This window comes from Anarrhichthys ocellatus, unplaced genomic scaffold (assembly GCF_004355925.1).
Source record: "Anarrhichthys ocellatus isolate YVR2014 unplaced genomic scaffold, GSC_Weel_1.0 scaffold5, whole genome shotgun sequence".
In the NCBI taxonomy this organism is placed as follows: domain Eukaryota; kingdom Metazoa; phylum Chordata; class Actinopteri; order Perciformes; family Anarhichadidae; genus Anarrhichthys; species Anarrhichthys ocellatus.
In genome coordinates, this window is record NW_022280035.1 from 423,725 (window position 1) to 430,834 (window position 7,110).

Genomic DNA, 7,110 nt, shown 5'->3' on the forward strand with positions numbered 1-7,110 from the left:
GTGTGTGTGTGTGTGTGTGTGTGTGTGTGTGTGTGTGTGTGTGTGTGCACGTGTGTCCAGTTGGCAAGAGAGAGGCGAGTGTGTTGTGTGTATACAGGTCGATTGCCACGGGGTATTTGGTTGCCACACTGGTTTGGAGGCAGTATTTTTAAATACTTTCCCAAAAAAAGTATTTAAAAAAAACCTCCAGAACAGTCAAAGCCAAACGATTACAGCAGAGCAAGTAATTGTTACACATGCCTAACAAATATAATACAGCACTAGTACATGCAAAACAAACAAAAATCAACAATATTCTGCATTGTGACAAGTATTTCTGTAGAACAGAGGATGTTCTAAGTAGGACTGTTGAAGTCCTGCTGATCAAACTGTTGTGTTATTTTAAACAAACTGTCCAGACGTGACCAAGCTAACGACCAGAGAAGGAAGGTTGTGGAGTCAGGAAGCTGAACAAAGTACAATCCAGGACTTTTCTCATATCGAACCACAGACAAATCCAGATGCACGGCATCAGGATCGACCCGGCCATTTGGAAACCTGAGCCACATCCTGGGAAAGCTGGACTCTTTGAAAACTGGAGGAAAAGCCAAAGAGCTGACAGTCGGGGGGGAAAAGAGCTAATTGATGGAGAGACAGAAAGAAAGCTGTGTGGCTCATTAAAAGGAGAGGAACAATTCTGACGATCTGAACAAAAGTGCTGGGTGTGAGCTACATGGGAGACTTAAGGCGAGCCAGGGGATGGAGAAAGTGATGGAGGGGAGTCATCAAAGCAGACAGAGGAGCTTTGGAAGAGCCGGCTGATTTGAGAGGAAGCAGCGTAAGAGCTGAGAAAACAGGCTGTGAGGCAGAGAGATTAACTGAGGAGCAGAGAGGCCACGTAATGAGAATACAGGGTGACAAACCAACGGGGGAACGGGAGGCCACCGGCTTGTTGACTGCAGACGCTGAGCGGCCGCGTGTTTGAATGTGTGGCGGAGCGGATGACTTCGACTGAATGTTGTTGCTGAATAGTGAAAATGTTTCCGTCATGTTTTCCATACTTTTTTCTCCCTCTTCTTCTGCAGTGGTTTAATGTCAGCTTCGACTCGCTCAACTCCTCACGGTGCTTTCAAGTAATGTAAAGACGCGGCAAAACGCAAACGTGCGCCGAGCGGCGTGAATATCGTAAATGGCATAATTCCACTTGAGGAATTCGCGTAACGCTGTGCTGCGAAAGCCTGTCACTGACGTCCTGATGCTGTTCAACCAGAAAGTGAGGGTAAAAGAATATTGTAGCCGTCTGCGGTCACCCAGAGCTCAAAGACAGTACCTCAGAGAGCAGACGAAACTCCATGCGTATAAATGTTTGTGTATAAACCATAGACTGTCTATAGTATGATCATTGTAATGTCGCTTCCATGTTTATGAATTGATGATTTGCATGAAGAAAGCATTAATTCTTACAAATCAGCATCATTATTTAGTCATATTGGCAACCATTTCTTATCAATTTATTGCAATTAAATCGTGGCAAAACATGTTTATTTGAGGTTTCCGATGTATCTAACCGACTATCCACTATCTAGCCGACAGTGAGTACAGCTCGGTGAAATTCACAGAGCGCTTTCATATGATGTTATGAATCCAGACACGACGACGCTGGTTTTCCAATGTGTCTGGGACTTCCATGTTGAAAACAGCAGTAGTGGTTATTTTAGCTATGGTTGGTGAAACCTAGTGCGAATTACACAAATTATGAATCAAATGATCCGGCGGTCAAACTCTGCAGTCAAAAGCTGCATTGTCTATTTCAGATTATCAGGAAATCTGTTATTTTTGTGCTGCATTGGACTGAAACTGGACAGTTGTGTGCTGCCACTTTGGGCTTCTGTCTCTCGTGACCACACACTCCTTTCCTCTGTTCTGTTTGATGACAGTTTAGCTCGTACTTCTCTTCCTTTTTATGGATTTACGTTTTGTTTCGGAAAGTAAAAAAGAAGCATTTGTCCTTCTGTGGCAGATCGGCCGTTTGACATTAACTTGAGGACACACAAGCAAGCAAAGTTACAATTACCTCAGCAGGAAAACACCTGGTGTGCCATCTGATTTATATGCTGACAGGCCATCATTTTGTCTCATGCAGCTGCATCGATATATCGACGATTAAACATATTGACCTCCTGACAACACGCTGCTCTGTAAGCCAGAGAATGTGACCTGCAGGTGGTATCGCTGTATAAAGAGCTCAATGTGAATGCTTTCTCTTGCAGCACACCTGCAGCTGTCTTTGCTGCCAAAGTTCTGCTTCAACTGGAAATTTGATGACCTGCAGTGATGACAAAACCTTTAAGCGGCTAAATTGGAAAAAGAAAAAACAACTATAATTTGTTAAACCATCCTTTAAATTATATTTTGCTTTTTAGCTTTTTAAAAGCACTCAGAGAGACTAACGTCGCCCCGGCAGCAGCCACGCAGACGAGGCCGCCCGCATGTCTGCAGACATTCTCTTCTTATCCACCTCGAGAGCTCAGGCATCGGCCGATTGTCTACAACCGGCATTAATCGGTCGACCACCAACTCGTGTGAAGGACGATAATAGATTAACATCACAAAGAGGGCTCTACAGAGGGGGCGACCGCCCACCCTACAGAGACCCTCTCTGTGGTATTTGTGGTGCAGGCTCATGTATGTGCTGCATTAATTAGTTGCTAATGTGTTTGTTTGCTCATACCAGAGGCAGAGGCCTTTTTCACTTCACTGAACTGCTTGTTTACCGCAACCCAAGGTCACTCAATTACTCGTTAATCACTTTCTTCCCGTTGGCTGAGCTGAGAAACTGCTCCCGTGGGATTTGTCTCAAACTGACACTCAAAACTCATCACTGTGGCATGTGGATGGAATCAAGTCTTAATTGACCTTTGGCTAAGTCCCCCCCCCCCCCCCCCCCCTAAAACTGTCAGAGCTTCGTTACCGTGGAGCCCACACTGTCACTATCTGCACTCCCTCTATAAATAGCATCTAATTTACTTGATTGACTTGAGGGTCTACAATATGTGTTTGAAGGATGTAAAACTGATTCATCAGTAAAAACAAGTTAAAAAGATAAAGATAGAAGCTAAAGCTACAGATCACAGAGTAACAGTGAACCAACACATCACCTGGGGATCCAGACAGAAGACAATGAAACTAAGGAGCAACACTGTTCCTCTTTATTCACTGTTACGATCATTAAAAAGATAAAGCAGCATGTGTTTACATTTAGAATAGCTTCAGTAGCTAGCGTAGCATAGAAGTGCTAAGGCTAGTTAATGATGTGCTAACATGGTCTGCTGTTAGCTCCACAGGTTTTGAGGTAAAAACGTGGCGTTTCAGAAACGTATATCTCCTTCCAGCCTCTCTGGTTAACGAGTATCACTGTTACACAACGTTTAAACAGGACGAGCTCCAAATCCACTAAACCAGCCTGAACGTGAAGAACATCTGAAACCATAGAATGAGAGTCTGTGGAGCCGAGCCCGGTGGTTATCGGACCCTGATTGGAGCCGGCCGATGCTACGCTGAGATTGGCCAGTCTGTGTCGAAGGGCGGGACCTCGGTGAAGGGTCAGTGGATGTGAAAGCTTTCTTGATTGCCCTTACATTTTGCACAGATGGTCATGTTCTCTAGAGGGTGAATCCTACTGGCTTTGGTGAAACATGTTGATTCGTGGTGCCCAAAGGATCTTTCTACATGGTCTGGCATTCGTGGCTTTGAGTGAGTTGTCTCGTTGACTATTTGTCACAGTTCAGCTCCACACCCTCCTCACTCTTATTGTCAGTCACTCCCTCCTCATTAGTCTAAACTCCCTTCACCTGTTCACTCACCTGCCTCTGATCAGCAATCAAGCCCCTATATAGACTCCTGCCTCCCAGACACATTTGCCAGATTGTTCTTCAGTTCTATGCCAGACTCTCCAGCACACTCTCACGGGCTGATCTCCTGTTACCGATCCTGCCTGCCCCTGTTCTACCCGCCTTGCCTGACTCCCGGTAAACCCACCAGCCTTCTGATCCTGATCCTGTTTGAACTGTGCCTGCTCTATTTGAAGTTAGTAATAAAAGCCAAAGATCTCTGGGATCCTGTGTGTTGCATTTGGGTCCATATACAACCCGTTACACTATTAGATGGATGTCTATTTGTGTCTCACTCTGGATTAAATGGTATAACCAGCAAACTCCCTGGTTTCCCGAGCAACCACCTTTGTGCTGGCTGTGGATTGGTCCTCAGCACATTACAGTGTTGGAGTTGGAGATACGTGAGTAATGCACACGTAACCTGTTACATGCAGTGTGCACACACCGTAGAGGACACCGTTCATGGGTCGACACACAGAGCATGCTGGAGCTGTTCTTCGTCTTTACCATTGCTCTCACTAAACTCCTGTCTCCTCTTCCTTTTGTGATCAGTTTGTTCCCCTGATATCGGACCGTTTTCTGTACTAGTTTGACCGATTGCCCATTTTGCCCTCGTGTCTTGGTAGTATTCTACTTTCCTGCTTGTTGACGACCATTTGTGTGGACTGCTTGTTGCCAGCTGTTCCTATTTTTGTGACCATTGTCACAGTTAAACTGCCCTAAGCCTGCAAGCAGTTGCTGCTGCCTGTTAGATGAATGTAAGCGACTTCTCCCGTATGCAGATGCTACAAAACCGTTGAAAGGTGAACACAGTGGCCCAGTTCATTGTGCATCTTACTCGCTCTGCTGTCTGTTTAACAGCATGCTCACGTAGAGTAACAAAAGGAAGTCGGGACCCTTAAGAATGAGCGATATGAGCAGCTATAGCCCGTGAACGGCCATGGAATCAAGTCTATGCTGCGTAGTTGTCCTTCTAAAGTGCTCCTGCTTACCTCTCAAGTTGTTATACTTGATGCACTGCTGAATGTGTCACTGGTGTTACTTTTTTCATACTACACAGCAACACCATTGATGTGAAATACTCCCAGAGGCCACTTTAAAAAGAAATTGATGATAATTTATACAAGCTTTGATGTATCGGGCTTCTTGAGCTATTAATTAATTCTTCATGTTCTCACGCGTGATCAGTGTGACCACCGTTTTAACCTCTTCATGACAACATCATAGGAAGTGCACCTGAGAAACGAGGGAGACCGATTAATATTAATCGCAGTCCAACGGGTATGTGACGCTCCTCTCTCTCCACCCCCCCCCCCAAAAAAAAACACTTCTTCATTTCCTGTGAGTCCTTTCTTTCTTGCTCTCTTCTGGGGTTCATTAAAATAAAACGCATAAGAGTCCAGACACGGATATCAAAAGGTTTGCTTTCAATAACTCACAAGAATAAGACGAGAGAAAGTGAGTGAGGGATGTGATACATCCAGGAATAAGATGATGGTGGTGCTTGTGTATAACCATAGATCGATGATGTATGCAGAAAGAGACGCTTCGAGGTCGACTGTGCCCCTGCGGAGACAATGGTATACATTATAGACTTCAACAGCTCATGACGTCACACTGACTGAAATAGCAAACACTGTCATTCAGAACCTTGCAATGTGAAGCCATTCAGCTGCCATAATGTTATTTTCACTAACCGCCGAGTATTCGATAAATGTGTCTCTCTGGAAGTCAACAAAAATCAGTTGATAGAAGTTGCAGAGATGTGGCGGCTGAGTGCACAACAGCATTTATGTTAACTATCTATTACACAGGTTTTTAAATGAAGAAACCTGTAGTGGAGTATTTTCACAGTGTGGTATTGGTACGTTTACTCAAAAGAATACTTCCTCCACCCCTGCTGCATTTAGAAAATGTTGCCTAGACCGTACAAATGCAGAAAACAACTTGTCTAAATATAGACGAGTGGAGGAAGGATAACTTTCACTGATACACTGTCCTACTGAAACATACTTTCCCATGATGTCACAGTCGAAACTCATGATGAGCTCTCTGCAGCTCCAGTCCAACTCATAATCTACACTTCAGCTGGAGGCATGTTATGCTACGTGTCCATGCCGACTCGGAGCGCTCTGAAAGGCAACTCCTATTTGTCAATACATGCAAGTGTGCATTTCAATTGTGCTTTGTTTTGCTGCGTGCAAAAATGTTTATTGTAAACTGACCATTGTGGACATCACTGGTGTCTTTTAAGTGGTCACACTGGGACACAAGAGGAGGGGGGGGGGGTCTGTCTGAGCTGGGTTCCCCGTCGCTGTACTGAAAGGCACACATGTCAGACGTCCTGCTGAACCACAAAGGTGACTCTTCCTCAGGGATGACGTCAAAGTGTTTCTGTTTAAAGCAACAAGTCACATTGAGGAATAAGTTGCGTTGCTCTTCTTCAACATTCAACATCAAAACTACCCGTGTAGTACCTACCACACCGTACACATATAGCGTTTCACAATACTGATATTAAAGCTTGATTATGTGAATGCTCATTGAACTGCATTGTTTTTTTTGAGCATTTCCTGCATGTGCATCTGAGGAGTGAATACTGATTTGAAGTCTGTTTAAATGTTCTTTATGAACAATGCTCCCAATGGATCCTCCAGTGAGTTGTGGAATTACATTTGAACAAACTAGCAAAGTAGTACCCTCACCAGAGTGCATTCGCTGGTGGCAGAAAAAAAAGAACCTGCGCTCACTAGCAGAGATTAACCGTGACATTTTGCTCTCATTTACACTTCAAAGCCAAACCCGTGCCCCGGTCTGGAACCCCACCCTGCAGAACTCTCCACATCCAGATGTCCATTTTGTATCGTGTCATTTTCCCTTTGGCCTCTTCACTGGTATCTTTCCCCTCTTCGGTCACTCTACTGTATCGTTCTCCTGTAAAGTGTATATATAATGCACACTGGACATTCAAATTTAATGTAAGGGTCCAGTTAGGATTGTGCAGCAAGTAGAGATACTGTTACTATTCAAGGGTTGAGGGAAACGTGAGAATCAAAAGACTCCAGTTTGTTAAACAGGCAATTTGAGAAAATGAAGTGCACTAAAGGAGGAAAAATAATCGTTTGAAAGACATTCAGCACGCAGGGATCTACAATGAGAGTGCTGTGTGCAGAAACACGCCTGAGACTGACAGAGGTGTGTGTGTGTGTGTGTGTGTGTGTGTGTGTGTGTGTGTGTG

The 7,110-nt window shown here is 44.5% G+C and overlaps 1 protein-coding gene across 1 annotated transcript in view; it reads left to right on the forward strand.

Moving 5' to 3' along the window:
- Positions 1-7,110, forward strand: part of LOC116382116 (opsin-5-like) — a 54,977-nt gene that overhangs the window by 4,067 nt on the left and 43,800 nt on the right. The gene's annotated exons all lie outside the window — the stretch shown is intronic.